The sequence below is a fragment of the Falco peregrinus genome, chromosome 3 (assembly GCF_023634155.1).
Source record: "Falco peregrinus isolate bFalPer1 chromosome 3, bFalPer1.pri, whole genome shotgun sequence".
Lineage (NCBI taxonomy): Eukaryota > Metazoa > Chordata > Aves > Falconiformes > Falconidae > Falco > Falco peregrinus.
The window spans coordinates 78142177-78159345 of record NC_073723.1 but is presented as its reverse complement, the minus strand read 5'-3'; positions in this window follow the sequence as shown (position 1 = coordinate 78159345).

Here is a 17169-nt window from a genome sequence, read left to right as displayed (position 1 = left end):
GATATCAATGTTAATGTAACTACATGGCTAAATGTTCTACCTACTGTTCTGTAAGTTTACCCCAGATCTTGGCACCCTTCCTCACTGCTGCCTAGGTAATGCAACAACGGTGCATTTTTTGCTTTGAACAGATAGGTTTCCCAATAAAAGTAGTGTTTTCTCCTCTTTTATAGTGGTCTTTAAAATCATCGTTTGATGCAAAATACAGTAGATACTACATATAATCTCAGTAAATGGTTCTTGTTCAGAGACTTCCTTGAAGACTCTCAGTGGCCTCTTCTGATATTAAAGTATGCCACTAGGAATATTAAATTACTGTCCCACCTGTTTCCTATACTGTGTTATGTAGTCTAAAAGCTCTGCCAGAAACAAGAACAGTTACTGTGTTATCAGTAAAAGGCCCTGAAATTACATCGCATACACAGATAGTGTTTTGGTATGTTTACAGATGCCTTCTTCTACACTTATCTATTATTAAAAAAAATTATTATTAGAGATTTTTTGATTTGGTAAACTATATAGGTAGTATAGCTGTATACATCTCTGTTACAAACAGTGAAAATACACACAGGTAGAAGTTACAATATTTCCCTATAGCCTGTTCTTTGTTCTAGGCGAATGCTAAGCCTCCCCAGTATGGAAGGGCAGATTATTACAGTCACCTTAGCCAAATTGTGTTCATCAACATCATTTCAGGGGCAAGTACTTATTCTCTGGGTTAATCACCATGTTCTGCCAAGTATTATCTGGCTGTTTCCCAAATTGTTTAGTTAGACCTCTTAACATCCGTAAAGTTCTAATCCACAAAGCAGTGAGCATGATAACATCTAATCATGATACCAAACCATATTTTCTATCAAGTATTCATGAACTACTTCACATTCTCAAAGAATAGAGAGTGGAGCTGAGCTTTACTTTTACTGAGATAAACTTATTTTCTGGAAAAGCTGAAAAACCTTTTATTTTTAGCTCTCTGATGTTGCTCATTTCAGAAAGCTTGCAAGGTTAGGGCTCATCTTCACTGGACAATTTTCCTGATACAGTTTAGACAGGCCAAGTTTTGCTGCTGATCACATTATGCAGTCCTTCAGCTAAGAACAAGTTTGTACCCCTCTGAACTTGAACAGAATCTGACTCAATACTTAATTTTCACTGCTATTAGCAAGGCAAAGTGATGTATGGAGGGGAAAAAACCCAACAACCCACCCAATATGCTTTCAGCTATCAAAGCAAGAATGTCAAATAGAAACAGAGTAAGTACTGCTGTTGTCATAGTAACATATGAATTGTAAAGAAATAGCTAGCCATCTAAAAGCTTAAATGCATCCATATGCAACAGCTTTCATGTACATATGTGATTTGAAGGATTCTTGGTCTTTTCCCTGGTAAAATTATATGTCTCCAATTTGAAGTCTTTTAGTATCTCTTAGGTTCTCTTAACGAAATCAAACATGCTAGAAAATGGCATACAAATTGCCTTCACTACCTTATATCATAGGAAGAGTATAACTAGGTACTAATTTAGGTTATGTAAGGTAAAAGGAAGCCAGAATTGATGTCTAGTTATCTTTCCTGCAAATATTTTGACTAGAGCAAATACAGCCTGGGAAAATCTGTGTGGTGAGCAAGCACGATGTTTTAGCAGATAAATCTTGCCCGTCTCATGAGCTTAGGGAACGAACAGCATCCCCAGAGAAAGCAGGAGAGAGGTTAATACTTCATCAGAAACCAAGGACAAGAGATGGAGCAACAAGAAAAAAACCACACAACATTCTCTGATCCAACAGTCTGGCTGGTCCCTCCATGAGTCGTCTTTTAGATGACCCAGCAAAGGAACTAATCTACATGGGACCTTCTTCAAAGGCAGAATGGCAGTAGTCAATATATAAACATGCATATTTTTATGAAGGCATCTAATTTTAAATAAATGGAAGGAAAGTTAAAGAAATAATCAATTTGATTTTTTTTTTCCTGCAAAGCAAAGACAGGCTGTAAATGTCCTATTCCGCAGGAAACTGGTCTTGGTCCAAAACAGCTATTTCTTATATTTACCCTTTTCTGGGTCAGGATCAGATTCTCTGAACTTTTCCACAGTTAGATTTTAACTAGCCAAAAATAAATGGGAGTAGATGCTACTTTCATTTTCTCATAATTTTTCAAATGCTCTGTAGTTCTCATTACAGAGCCCAACTCTTTTCCATTAAATCCCTGCAAGCCTAGATTCACTTAATGGTAATTGTGCAAGTAGTCAGGGGTGCTTGGTTAGGACAAACAGGTAGCAGACTCATGGCAACCTGGAGGCTTACAGCATATGGAAATGCAGACTTGGCACACAGCACCACAGCAGGCACACCAGGGTTGTGGAGATAGATAAAAAGTGTGTAAGCGCCCCTGTTTTCTGTTTCACGCCATCAATAGGCTATGATTATATGCTATCAGCCCACATTATGATCAGTAAACTCCATTTTCTGTGCTCTGCAGCATATTGATCTCCCATTCCTGAGCAAACTATTATTCCCCACCTTGCTACAAAATTTCTGCTCAGCAGGTTGTTTTCCTCTGTCACACTGTTTCTACATATGCTGCTTCTTCTTCCTCTATCCTTCTTCCATCCACTCCTCATCTGCCTCTTTTCACACTGTTTCCTTGCTTCTTATCCCTCCCCTTGTACACAGCCCCTCTGGAGTGAATGAGCCCAAAGCAAGGTGAACACAGCTCAGCTGGCACCAGCCCTGGGCCCAAAACACTGTAGCTGTCCCCCAGGGCCTGTGCTTCCATAAATACATCCATCTCATCCAGCACTTCCTAAAAGTGCCATTTTTCAAGGTCTCCCATGCAGTCATAGGCAAAAGTGCCTGTTGGAAACCTGTCTGTGGTGCATTTCTTTGCTGTATTTATCTGAGAGAGTGAGTTATGGTGGCCACGTATATTATAATTAATGTTCCACCCTACAGATGCAGATTTCAAAATCTACATCTTACATAGCTATGAACTGCATATATTGTAGTTGAAAATAAACTTTATTAACTAGTTCTTCATTTGCTGGAGAGTTTTGGAAGGTACACACCACAATATCATGTATATCTTCCAAAGAGTATTTTGCATCCTTCTTGTACTGACCAAAGACTTTTGTGGTTTTTTTTTCTCCCTGATTTCCCTCTGCACTCTTCTGAGGATCTACCATTGGCTCAGGATGCCATATTCCTTCCAGACCTCACCAACCAGGTTCAATGAAGTATATGGTTCAGCATTCTCTGTTTATGTTTTTTACCTTGTATTTTCAAAGTAGACTTTCCAGAGAAATACATATGATATCATTCATATTATATTAATGATTACTAGCTGATTCTATAGCCATTTGCCATGCAATTGCATGGCTTGCCCTAGGAAAACTGAGTCAAACTATCCTGCCCCCATTTGTAGTTTCTGGAGTTGTCTACTTGCTGGTTGCAGTAGGCATTGATATCATTTTTCTAATTGCATGGCTTCTGGTTGTAGCTGTGTACTTGTGCTTCTCTATAAGCATCAAGCCATATGTCTGTCTTAACACAATGTGCCCCATCAGAGTGCTGCTAGGGCCTTGGGACGGAATGCTTCTCCATCCTGGAGAGGCTACTGATACTTTTTCTTCAGCACTCATTAACAGAATTGGAGGAATCGTAACTGTGTTCACCTTGGCCTTTTACCCGTCTGTGTATGTTGATGATGTGATGTGATTGAATTCCCATTCACAGGTAAACCCTACAGATTCACTGGAATTACATTCTTCTGGGTCCTACTTTTGGGGCTATTTTAGTGGCTGAAAAGCTTTAATATTTTCTTTAGTGGTGGCTGCAGAGCGTCTGACAGCTTGTCTGATTCCCCAAAGCTTGAATATGTGCACTGTAGTGAGGATTTCCCACTTTTTCTTCAAAGCTAGCTATGAATGCCGTGTCTGCTGGGGAGAGGGAGGCTAGGTGTTGTGATGTGTTGGTCTGGATTTTCTCTGCTGCCTGTTGCCCTGCATTGCTCCATGTAACAACCCTGGTCAGCTTTGATCACATTTGGAAATTAGGTAGTGCATCTGGCTTTTGTGGCATCCCTTCTCTGAGCTGGTTTACAAGTATTTTTGTGATTAATTCCTCTTCTCAGTGATCTGGATATGATTACTCAAGTGCTTGTGTATATGATGCTATGTTGAACACTTGGTTTCTCTTAGGAGTCCAGAATCCTTAGGCAGCAGGGAAAACTGCTGCCTGGCTGTTCTGGCAATATGATGGACCTGGGCACTTGTAAATCTACTTTGTGTAGTTTGCTCTAACATTCCTGCTAGCCCCTGCACAGAAACTGGACTATATTGATTTGCTATGTACATTGTATTAGATGCTGATTTTATCACATTGCAAATGTCATTTTCCTTCCTTGTCACCGTATTTTCATGCCACGGGGATAACTGGATAAAACTTCATTTACAAATTTTTCAGCTCCTCCCTGCTCCTAAGCTATGGCATTGCCCTATCAGTAAACTGTAGTGAAGGTGTATTAAGCAATTACCAGAGACTCCTGAACTATGCTCTCTTAGCAGTTTACTACCTTTTCTTATACTGTTTCTTCTGCTTGAACGGTTCCAGGCATGTTTTTCTGGTGTAAACACTGTCTTGCAAAATAATATTCTTCTAGTCCGGACATGCCTGTTGCATTCTGGGGAAAACTTTATTTATACCTTGCTACCAATTTCTCCAGGACACAGGCACCGTGTCCTCATTTTTATGTTCTTGTCTTCCTTTGCCTCTGGTCCTGGTTTGTTTTTGCTACTTTGCACTGCACTGCTGTCAGTTACGAGTAAAATCCCAGCTTCCAAACCCCTGTATCACCCTTCAGCATCCTGCATTCTTCTCATTTGGTGAGCTTTGACACAGTTTCTGTTGCCACACTTACATGACCTAAAAGCAAGGCATTTATGAATATCAGCCCTTCTACTGAAAACATAAAGGTCTTAGTTTTGTCTCATTTGCTCCTAGTTGTTGATTCTGTTTCAGTGTGCTTATTCTTGTAATTTCATGCTTTTTCTGTGCTACTTGATGAATTGCAGCTGTGTCTATTCCGTCCATGGTTAGCCTTCAGATGTGTTTTCTCCATTGACCTGTCTCCATGTCCAGTGATAGGTTTCTGATGGCTCTCCGAGTTTTCACAGCTTTTGTGTCTATCTTCATAATTCCTCTTTCACTATTTGCTAATTTCACAAGACAGGCCTCAACCATTTAGCTCAGGGTGGCTGTTCTCTAGCTTTTACATATTTTTGAGCTTTTTAGACATTTTCATTTCTTACACAAGACTTTTCTTAGCAACATCATATATCACCTCAAGTATTTCACATGGCTTATCTATGTCTTCTCCAGCATCTCTTCTCCGTTACACATAATCCTGTCACTGTTCATATTTTCATTTTGCTTCTTTTCTGAGCCTGTGTCAAAAACTCAAAATTGTTCCATCAGGATGTAAAAAATATCCAATTTACAAACCACAGTCCTTCCAGAGATTTTGTTGTGGATCTGGGATATTACCATGACAACCTTTCCCTTCATTTATTTCACAAACGTTTCTTGCAACAGTCTTCTATCCCTTCGTTTCCACAGCACTCCTACATTCTGACTTCATCAACCTGCTGAGTTTAGTTGACTTCTCCTGCCTTACTCATTTTTCAAGTATAGAATGATAAAAGCCAAAGCAGAGTGGAATACTCAGGTTTTATTTACTCCCTCTCTCATGCGCACCACTACTTATTCCCAAATCCCTGTTTTAAGCAGCACTTTTAAATATTTAATTAGCCCCTTGGAAAAATGCAAATAAGTCATCCTAGAAATAAAGGATAGAAGTAAGCTAGCTTTGGTTCCCGTATTGGCTGCAGTGAGGTGAATACGGTACTGACCAGCCTAGAAAATCATTCCTTTGCTAAACCTTTGTGACTGATTGATAGGTTCAATTTATTACTCCATTCATGTTAGTAAAAGAAAAAGCCATTACACTAGTGCATAGCCTATTACTGAACAAGTAAGCACACAGTCCCCAGCGCAGTGTCCTGAGTCTCATTAAGGACAAAAGTTAGTCCTGGGTGTTCCTGTATAGAAGGACAGTTTCAGCCCGACAGTTATTTGAAATGAAGGAATGACTCACTCCTGGTTACTGAAGGACTCAGGTGCTTGCCATCAGAAGACCACTGAATGCTGTTAATTCGAAGTTTTACAACTGTTTATATTGACTCTTTCAGGGCTCTAATCTTCACTCTCCTTGGGTCTGACTTATCTCACTTTCTTTTCTGAGGTGGTGTGTCTCCCCATGGTATTGTGAAGGGACGCAGTGCCTGTGACAAGACAGAATTCTCTTGCAGGAGCAGGGGGTACAAAGTCATGGTTTCTCAACTTGTGGATTAGCAGGGCTTTTAGAATTAGCAATTGGTAGTGTAGAAGCAAGCAAATACTGTCTGCAAATTTTTACACTAACACTATGATCTACAAATTGTCCTTAATCATTCACTGCTCAATTCCTCCACCCCGAAGAGTGTCCACACCTGCAGGTAATAATCACAGCTCCTCCCTGCTCTCTACTATTCAGCAATGACACTGCTGGGAGGGACTGCACTAAAAGAGATTAATCAAAGGGGAATAACATATTTAAATACCTGAGAACCCAGATTAGACATTGCAATGTGTAGTGTTACAGTGCCTAAGATCCTCTATAGAGAAAGCCTTGCTTTCCTATTTAGTATCATACTAACTGCCTCCTGATGAGTTATAACTCTCTACATGATACCCAACGGGCGTTTGAAGCTAGTGTTGCGTGAGTAAAGGCCAAGTGCCTGTTGTCTGTCATATCCCACCCAAACCCCTCCTATTTGCACAGGACCACAAAGCATTGAGGGTTGCAGTCGCTACACCTATGAAGACAAAAACATATAATGTGTGAGCCCATTCTATCCAGGTTGTTCTTGTGCAACTCAAGTACTCCACACGCAGAGGGAGGACCCAACCCAGGGCACTGCTCCCAGCCTTCCCCTATCAGTGCCTTCAACCTGATGTCACAGTATCTGCTGCTTGCCCAAGCAAGCACTGTTACAGCAGTCCTTTAGCTGCTTCAAATCAAATAAGCTTGAAAGGACAATATGAGACAAAAGATAGTCCAAGATGAGAATCGTTTTGCTCTCATGTAAGTTCTCAACAGGCCAGTGTGTAAGAGGAAAAGAATTTACAGTCATTAAATACCCTTGAGCTTTCACTTTGGAAGCAACCCATTCAGTTCTGAGTCATCTGGACTTGTCTGATATGATGATTTTCTTCAAGATCCTTGCCCCCCCAAATGAGAGAGATCATAATGGAAGACAGTATTGTAAAGCACTGGTGTGTTTAAAATACCTGCTTTAGAGGCAATAAAACCCCCTATTCTTTGCCTGGAGCTGGTGTGATTTTATTTAATTTTTTCAGCATAGTTTTAAAATTTGGGGTTTCATTTTGATGTGGTTTGGCGGGGGGGGGGGGGGTTGAGGTGGTTTTTTTGTTTTTTTTTTCTTGCTAGCTGTAGTGTGTTGTGATTTTTGGCAGGTGTTCTGGGCTTGTTCTTTAGCACAAACTCTGGACAATGAGCTCGTCAGTTCAGAAGCATTTGCTTGTCTGAGTCGGGATCTCTGGCTTGCACCTCATTCCAGCACTAGTTTAGGTGCCATACAGAACTTGCTGGCCTGTTTGAGATGATGACACAGACAACACTATGTGCTTAGAGGAGAGCTGTTCCAACTGTCCAAGCAGAAAAATTAGGCCACAAAACTGACAAAACCAGATCTAACCTGCAGCTTAATGCTCAGGGCCAGATCCTCAAATAGATTAAATCATCATTAGGTCATTCATGTTAATGGAAGGATGTGCTGATTTACCTCCACTGAAGGTTTTAGCTGGCCTGAATTTGTGCCTGTTGAAATGGAGAGGGGTTTCCAATAAGTGATGTGATTTTGAGTCATTTGTTTAGTACATTTTTTCTTTTATTCCGTCTTTACTGTCTGTCCTTCTCTTACCAGGGCACAGTCATCTCCTCACTGGCCCACTCAAAGATTATAGCTTTCCCCTTTCCGTGTCTTGCATAGTCAAGCATTATACAATTGCCAATGCTAGGGCAGTATATAGATTATTTAGTATCAAAAAGTAACCCTTTCTGGTACAAAAAGTAACCTTTCTTAGAGCTTTCCTGTAAACAATGTGAAGTTGAAGTCCCTTTGCCCCAGCCACTGCCTGGGCAATATACTCAGAGCTCAACCACACAACAAGGTTTCAGCTATAGAAAAGAACCAAACATGTTACTGCTATTCAGGATATTTGTTTTGGCTTCTCTGTGCAAACAACTCTGAAGATAACACAGCTCTGAAGATAACACAGCTCCAGGAGGTAACTGACACAAACCATTTAGAAAATAATGAATGCTTTTTGTACGTTGGAAGCCTCCAGCTTTCCGCTCTGCCATCATGAGGGCGTAAAGAAAGGCAATGAATGGGGAGGCAGCACATTTACCCTTGACAAAAAACATATCTTCTTCACAATGCTTGATTAATCTGTGGAAGTCACTGTCATAAGATACTACTGAAGGTTCTAGAAATAGGATGGTTTTAGTATTATAGCCAGACATATAATAGAACAAAAATACTATGTACTTCAGAAAACAGCAATGGAGCATTAAGCAGGCTTTTCTGCCTGTTAGATTTGAAATTTATTTCTGTCTAAAGTATTTGGTAGGGGCCTTCTCAAGAAATTAGTTTCATGCTGTGGTTCAGCCTGCCATAGAAAGTCTTATATTTCTGTATTTTGATATGCTTATACAGTATGCCTTTGCCAACTAAGTAGCAGAACAGTATTGAGTCTTTATATAAGACTTTTTATTCACGTATCAAAATACTTTCCAAATAAAATTTATGGATATAGAAACTAAGACTTAAATGAACAACTCAATTCTTCTGGTGTTATAGATCACAGATAAAATACAGGTTTCTTAAATTAATCTAGTGACTTTTTCAATTCTTCCTGCTTAAAAATTGACTTGGAAAATTCATGTGTATTCTTAATTAACTTTGCTTTGAAGTCATTATTTTTAAGAAACTCAATTTAAGTTAGAGTAATTTTTTCAAGAATAATTGATATTCTTACATTATGCTAATGGTAATTAAACATTATTACATAACTGGAATGTCTTTTGGAAACTTTAATAGTTCCAGCAAAGAGGTGCAATGATGTAATCATAAGTCTCTTTGAGAAAATTGTATGGTAGACTAATGGGATTTTTTTCTAAGAGAGGTCCTAGGAACATTAGAAAGTAAAACCAGGGGTTAGTAGACTTCTGGGAATCCACAGACTATTGGTAATCAAGCCACAAGCTGTAACTAAGAACAATAACCCTATTATTAGTAGGATTATATTTGCTATACACAATTATGCAGCTCCACTGGAAAATGTGTAAGGACCTGCAAATCAAACAGGACTGAAGGGTACTGCTCTAAACAGACAGCATGTTCCGGGTTCATGACAGACACAGAACTTGAGATGGCTATGACTTGCTCTTTTGTTGGTTTTGACTTTCAAACTCCAAATCCTGGCTGCAAAATGGTATGAGCTCAGAAACACAACTGAAGAAATTCGTCTTAGAAGATCCACTGAAGGCTACGAAGTACAAAGAGGCAGTGAGCTGTAAATCAGTGGAGGCAGAGAAGGTGTGCTGGGGAGTATCACCACATGGTTGTCCTGCTCTTGTGCTTCTTTCTCCAGGGATCCACCAGCAGCCACTGTCAGGGATGGGGTACTGGAAAAGAGATTTCTGGTCTGTCCTGATAGAGCTGTTCTTATGTTACCTGCCTTCATAGATGGGCACTGTCAGGACAGAATCATCTTGCACAAGGAAGCTGCATCACCAGTTGCATGCTCTGTCTACAGTTCTGTTTTGGCTTTTTTTGGTTTTTATAACATCGTGTCCTGTTCTGTTTCTTTCAAGAACTGGAGAAATAATCAGCATTGTCTATTTGTGGATCAGTAATATCTTTTTAATTCTGTTAATTTCAGAGTGCTAAAAGCGGGAAAAGTGGGATGAAAGCAATACTTCTGGCAAGGAGTTTTCAAATGATACTGCACACAGTGGCCACCAAATCAGGAAACCTGGCAGCAGCCCCCTCAGAAAAATTTGCTTGACATTACAGTACACGCATGGCCCCTGAGAATAGACCTCATAGTGGCGCCAGCCAACTTTCTCATCTGAGGTAACCCTTTTTGTCACTGAAGCTGTTTCTCCACTTTGGGCAACAAGTCAGAAAGTCACTGTCTCTGCACTATTTGCTGAGCTTTAGTCTAGACTTAGAATCAAAAGTCTCTAGTTTCTGTGCTGCTCTCATAAAAGTCATTTCCTAGAACAATAAATAACTAGTCCAGGGTCTCAGATACTTTAAAATCTACACTTACAGTTACAGTTGGACAAATACTGCACATTTTTAATGTAAATAACTATATAAAGTTTTAAATGGTGTACAGGTCAATCTCACACTCCTTTTACATTCGTTTCCTTGGAAACATAAAAGTGATGGAGTTTTAGCAGCACTTACGTTTGTGGAAACAAATTTTTGAGGTCATCTATACTTACATATTAGGGTTCATGAAAGCTAAACTGCATATGTAACCACTCAGATCAGAAGGGCCTTTGGTTCACATGCCTGCCCCAACTCAGTATTTGTTTGTCCATGCTAACCATACCCAGAATTGCAAAAGTCTTTTGTTACCCCAAGGTGTACATAAGCACCTAATAAGAACTTCAAAGCCTTAAGAAATTACAAAAATAACACTTATGTTTATGTTCTTAAAGGACTTAGATATGAAAAGATTGGCTTAGACATGCAAGTCTAAAATGTAGATTCTCAAAATCCTCAGTAGGTGTTTATGTGTTAAAAGTCTGTCAGTGCTCAGGCTTCTGATGTGAAAGCTTCACAGGTGCCCAGAAGGCCACCTGCTGAATTAATAACCGTTCTCTGAAAGAAAGGAGTGACTCTCCTTTGGTTTTCTGAAGTATAGCCTCACACATGAGTATTCAAAAGACTTCAATTTAATGAATCCAAAGTAGAGAAGATCAGCCCATCGAAGGAAGAACTTAAGGCTTGCTGCTGCCTGAATGCTTTCTCTTGAGTTTAATTATTTTCTTGGATCTGAGGCTCACAGCTCTGTGCAATGTGTGAAGAGTCCCAGCATCTACCTTGAACTGTGGGTTCTGCTTAAGGGTACTGCTGTACCAGGTGCCATAGTAACCATGTTCTTTAATGGGCTTGAATCTCTGTACCTACCTGCATCTTGGAGAACTAAGTGCCTATGTGCATCTGACAATTCTGCAAAGAGTCTTTCTGAATCTTCAAGCACCTCATAATCTTGGAAAATTTGACTAGCAGCCTTGCCGGTCCCTGATAGGCACAAATAGATCTAAGCGATCATCTTCCTACGTCACAAAGTTCTTTTACTTCTTCGTTAATTTCACAAAGCTCTGAGCTACATTTCTGATTAGAAGAGGGGGTGAACTGACAAATGCTGAACTGAGCAGATCACTAGTGTGCTGCAGCAAAAAAAAAAGTAGATTATACTGATCATATACATTTGTTAGAGATTATTGCCCAATTGCAACTTGTTGTATAAATGTACTAGTGCCTAGTCTCTCCATAATCCCTATCTTTCCTCTTGGATGCTTTAGCACAATAACAAAAGCAAAATCATCTGTAAGATTAGGTGCCAGTGGTGAATTCCCTCAAGTAAAAACTTGTATTGGCATTAACTGAGCTGTTATTTTCCATTCCAGACTTAAATCTTGCCTTTTTGGGTCTTGACTTAAACACAAGATCCAAAAATTGCTGACTGAAAGGACATCAAAACTGTAAGATGTAATGGCTGGTCCTCCAGTGTGCTGTCTGCAAGGTCTAGGTACAGAACACAAGGGCTTTTAGGAGTTCAGCACCATGATGGAATAATCTGAAAAATGAAAAAGGAACATACTTCTAGTGAATACAGAGCCCAAGTTCACTTCCCTGTATGTTAGCATGTATTTTATCACAGTAGTGGAAAGAATTAAGGACTAACCTATGAAGCCATAAAAAGAGCAAAGTGAATGGGGCATACATGTGAATAGCAATTGGAGTAAGGATCAGAGTGTAGTTTTGGAAAGGTTTTCTAAATGTGCTGCAGACATTCTTGGCTGCCTGCAATCATCAGATAAAGGCCTATATACGGATGGTGAAAAGAAGAATAATAGCCACATTTAGAGGATTTGCATGCCTATATCAATAACTCAAGGCTAGAAGTTAAGTTGATCTGTAAGCGAGCAATATTTAGTAGGTGTGAGAAAGGAATTCCAATCATGCCTTGAACTGGAACATAGTTCAAATCCATTAAAAGCCATCAATGACTCAGTACCATCAGCATAGAAATGAAATGTAATGAAGCTTTGAAGTTCAAAGAAATCTCCAGGCCATATTGAAGAGATCAGGCAGAGCCAGAAACAGGTAATATAGCCTTGGCAGAACTTCATTGTAAACAGTTGAGCCTCAGCTATAGTCTGACATTCTGAAGACAGGACAGCAAAAGAGCAACTGTCTCTCCAAAGTGAAAATAAATGTATGTTTTTGTTCAATTTGAAGTGGCACTTTGTTTCGTAATCAAACAACATGACACTCAAAGAGATGCTAAAGGTACATACAGCTGGATTCACTACATATAACAGTTCAGAATACCTACAGTAAAATGACTGGTTATAGGGAGAAAAGTCACCAGTAAAGCCAAGAAAACTATCAGGTGTGAGTCACAATAACAGAAATACTCCACAGTTATTGTTATTTAATTGTTCAGAAATATCCAGTACTTAAACTTGCAGGAGGCTTGTAAAAGAAATAAATAAGCATTATTTTTTCCATTTAACCAATGTATAAACTCGGGCATGGGCAGGATTTCTAGTTTCTCTCATTGGCAATGCTGTCCCAAGACACTCAGCTTATCACAGGCTCAGCACAATAGTTTTCTGTGGGAGCTCTTTAGTAAATTACTAGCAGAATAACACTGATTTGACCCTGGTTATTTAATGGTTATCACGAATCATGAACTGTTCTGGGATATGCAAGCTAATATTACCTTCCTTAATCTCATTTGGCCTCAGCATTAGACACCTGAGCCAACAGCTATGCTTTTCTGTCAGGAAGACATTGATCGAAATGACAAATTGCAAATAAAGTTTACAGATTTTCCCCTTTAAACGGGACCAACAAGTGCTGTGGGGAGATTTTTCCTTTGATCTATTGGAATAGTCATTGGAAAGAAAAAACACCCTGCTCCAAACTGAACCTGTTGGTTCAAATCTCCATAACAATGTGAGAGATACCTTGGCAAAACCTGTTTTGCTCCTGAAAAGTAGCATCCAAAGATTCAGGTCCTGACAATTCCTGTTCACATTTTTCAGTAGAAAGCTGATTTGCCAAAAATTGCACTACAGAAGAAAACGCCTCAGTAACAGAAAATATAGGCTTGTATTCATTTAATGATTTCTCCTGTCCTCCAGATGCCATTTTAAATGACCTTCATTCCTTATATTTTTAAGCAATTTCTAAGAACATTTAAAAATCCTATTCATCTAACTGGTTAGGATACGGAAAAACAGAAAGCCTCACAGGGCAATGAAACTAAGGGGCCGTTAAGTCTGGTAAGTGATTTTCTGCAAGTGCATCATTTTCCAAGCCCTTTTGTCCATGCTGAAGATGGCTGACGGGCTGCAAGCCTGATTGAAACCAGACTGGAAAATCAACAGGCAAGCAGGCAGGAGATGGGTAGATGAGTGATAAAAAGCACAGAGGTGGTAAGGTAGATGGTTTACATTTATACAAAGTGCAGTCTGGTTTAAAGGCAGTCTCGCTTGGAAATAACCACGGAGTATAGGAAGCAATGTCTTTATACTCAGATATACACGCTGCTCTACAGATACATAAAAGTAGTTTTTCATACTGCGGCACGTTAGCATTCAGCTCTGATAGAAACTGTGTAAAGCAAACTTCTGAATACTTCCTACTAGGCTTGCAAATCATTTGCAGGCTCTCATTAAAGAGAACTTTGTTTAGCACGGTATGCTAAGAAAGCATTGCCACTCGATGAGAGCATGCTAAAGCTACAGCAAACCATTAGAATCAGGTATCACTTTTTCCATGTGCAATGCAAGATTTTCCAAGTCAGTGTCTGGAATTCAAACCAAATATGTCTGAATCTCAGATGAGACTTTTATCTAGAGGAAAAATACTCCCACGAAACAAGATTTCAGAGAAGAGGGCAGGCATAAAAATCAGGAATGATTTACCTTCAGTCTCATCTCCGTATCGGCTTGTTTGCCAGGATCACAAAGTCTGCAGTTTATCAGTGCAAGCCCTCCTCAACAGCAACAAAAATGCCATGAAAATACTAAATACACAAGATATATTTTTTTTTAGTACCTGTGCCTGTTCCTTTGCAGCTTTCCATGGTTGAATTCCATAAAAAACACAGAGTGCACAGAGTGCTGTTGGCCCTAATCATTGTAAGCCCTGAAGCCTGACAGCTGATGGGCTTCATTATGGTGCCACTGTATTTGGAAGGTAATCAACACAGCACAGAACACATGCTGGAGTTCAACCTGCTTAACGGGCCTTTAAGAGTCTGAGAATTTCCCAGAGAGGGACTGCAGCATGGAAAACTCTTGCACAGCGAGTTTAGGCATTTGGTCAGGAAACAGTGGCAGAGAGCAAGCACTGACTCCCTGCCTCAAACTCCCTGATGCTGCAAGGCTTTTTAACAAAACAGCAAAGGCTGCAAATGTTCTGCTGAACCTTTCCCAGCATTTCTCCTTTTCCACAATAAAATGGAGAGACACAAGATTATACAAGGGCGACTTTCCAAAGGAAAGAGTGTTCTTTTCTCCCCTACAAAGATCTCGGAAGGCTGCATGGACACTGGAAAAGTCCAAAGTCATCAGAAGCCCTTGGTAGAACAAAATGAGAATGAGCTGAAAAGTGATCCCAAATTCCAGCTGCAATGAGAAACTATGAAACACCTCAGGCTCCTGCTTTCTTGATGTCTGAGAGTTTGCAAATAAGAATTAGAATAAGAGCTGAGTTCGGTGGGGTAAAGCTCCTTCATGTTCTCCTGCGTATGAGGGAAATGGGGAGAGACTTCTGGGAGCCAGTGACTGGTTCCAGACAGCAGGGCTCATCCTGTGGCACCCATCCAGACTATGTCAATCAATCAATTCAAAAAGGGAAAAATGTAACGCTGTCTTCCTAGGTCAAACAGCAGTTCTTTGAAACACAGCAAGGAAGGGCCACATGGGGCACTACTAAAAGATGCAGCCTCATTAACCTTCCCCAGCCTCCAGGAGAGAAATCTTTCTGTGGCGATAATCACACCTCGCTGCTTCAGGTAATCATCTCAGATGCCAAAATTAGCACTCCAGGGACCTCCCTGGTGTCTACAGTCAACGAGGAAAGAGAGGTTCCCAGAGTGCATCAAATTAGCCCCTCCACTGACTTGCTTTGGAAGACCTTTCACCTTTCTCTGTTGACTACAGAAGGATCATAGATGATGAGTTTATTGATTTCTACTCAACTCAGTCTAACTTTTCTTCTACTGCTGTTCTGTGCGATGAAGACTGAAAGAAACAACAACTGAGAGAGAAAAATCAATATGCAGTTTCATAAACATTTCCACACACTTAACACCTTCCCTCCCCAACCTTCAATTTCTCAAGGGTATTCTGGTAGGCTTTTCTCTTTTTTTCTTTTTTTTTTTTTTTTTTGTTAAGGAAAGCAGATAAATGTTTCTCTTCCAACAGACTGTCCTGACTTAACACCTTCTTTTGCAGGCCTTGGGATGGGAAATGCAGGGATTTCTCCAAATGTCACTTTTTCAGACTTAAGAGCTTTCGCTCACAGCTGACTGCAGCTGTTGCCTGTAGGACTCAGAACTGCTGTTTGTGAGGTTCTATAAACAATTCCAGGTTGCAGTGAATTGTGAGTCTTATTATTTGATAAATCATTTTTAAATACATAAAACATAGCTTTAATTTAAGGCATAAATACACAGATTGGAATTAAAGCAGAGTTTTCAAACTTCACTCTGCATTTCCTGCCTGCTTGATTTAGCAGTCTTTGCTTTGCTTTAGCATTGGTTTTATTTAGAACAAAAAAGTGCTGTATCCTGCTTTGTCAGTCCCAAATTCATAGTTTAGACCTTTTTCTCCCCCAGATCTCTTAAAACTCCCTCAGATTGGTTTAAAATCAAAATACTTCTAAAAAAATAACATTATATTATCTTTTCATCTGCCTTCTTAATTTCCAAGCATTTAATGAGCCTTTCTCAGTTGGGTAGGTGGCAAATATGATATGTTCTATGCTGGCTCTACTCCCAGGTGCCTGGGGGGTTAGGTTTCAGAAAGACCCAGCAAGGATAAGTTGATGGCTAGAAATAACATGGGAGAAAAAGAAAGGGTTCCTAGGATGCTGGGGACTGCATGTTGGCTAGAAACACGTTCTACAGGTTTCACATGACAAAAATTAAGACAGATCCGGGTTTCTGGAAGCATTACACATTTAGGGCAACATCAGACTTTTTATAATCAGTATCTGCTGATCTTGGAAAAGGTGGTGCAAAAGGCAAAAACAAATGTCAAAACCACGTGGTTGCTGAGGGAATTTGATAGCAAGTCTATCTGAAGTTTGATTATTTTGGGGGGGGATCTCTGAGCCTGCTTGGTGAGATGAATGAGGGCTTGTAACATTACAAAGTGCCTGGCTAGCTACTGTCATCTCTTATGTTGTTCAGGCACCTAAGATTGTTCTGTAAGACACCCTAGAAAGATGTGAAGGTCCTAAAACATAACCACAGAAGAATATAGATGATCATTTGGCATCCTTGCTGTGCACTGTATGTTTCATTTCAGAAGACGGAACTATTAAACCTTAACCTAGACTCACTGACTGATCTTCAGCACTGTGGTACAGGGCATACACGGGGAGAGCCACAGTGAAGACTCTGGAGTAGAAGAACAGCTGCAAGTGTAAGTGGACTTCATCCCTAGGTCTTAGTGACTTCTTTTAATCACTTCATTACTTAGTGTATTGGAGAACAGCCT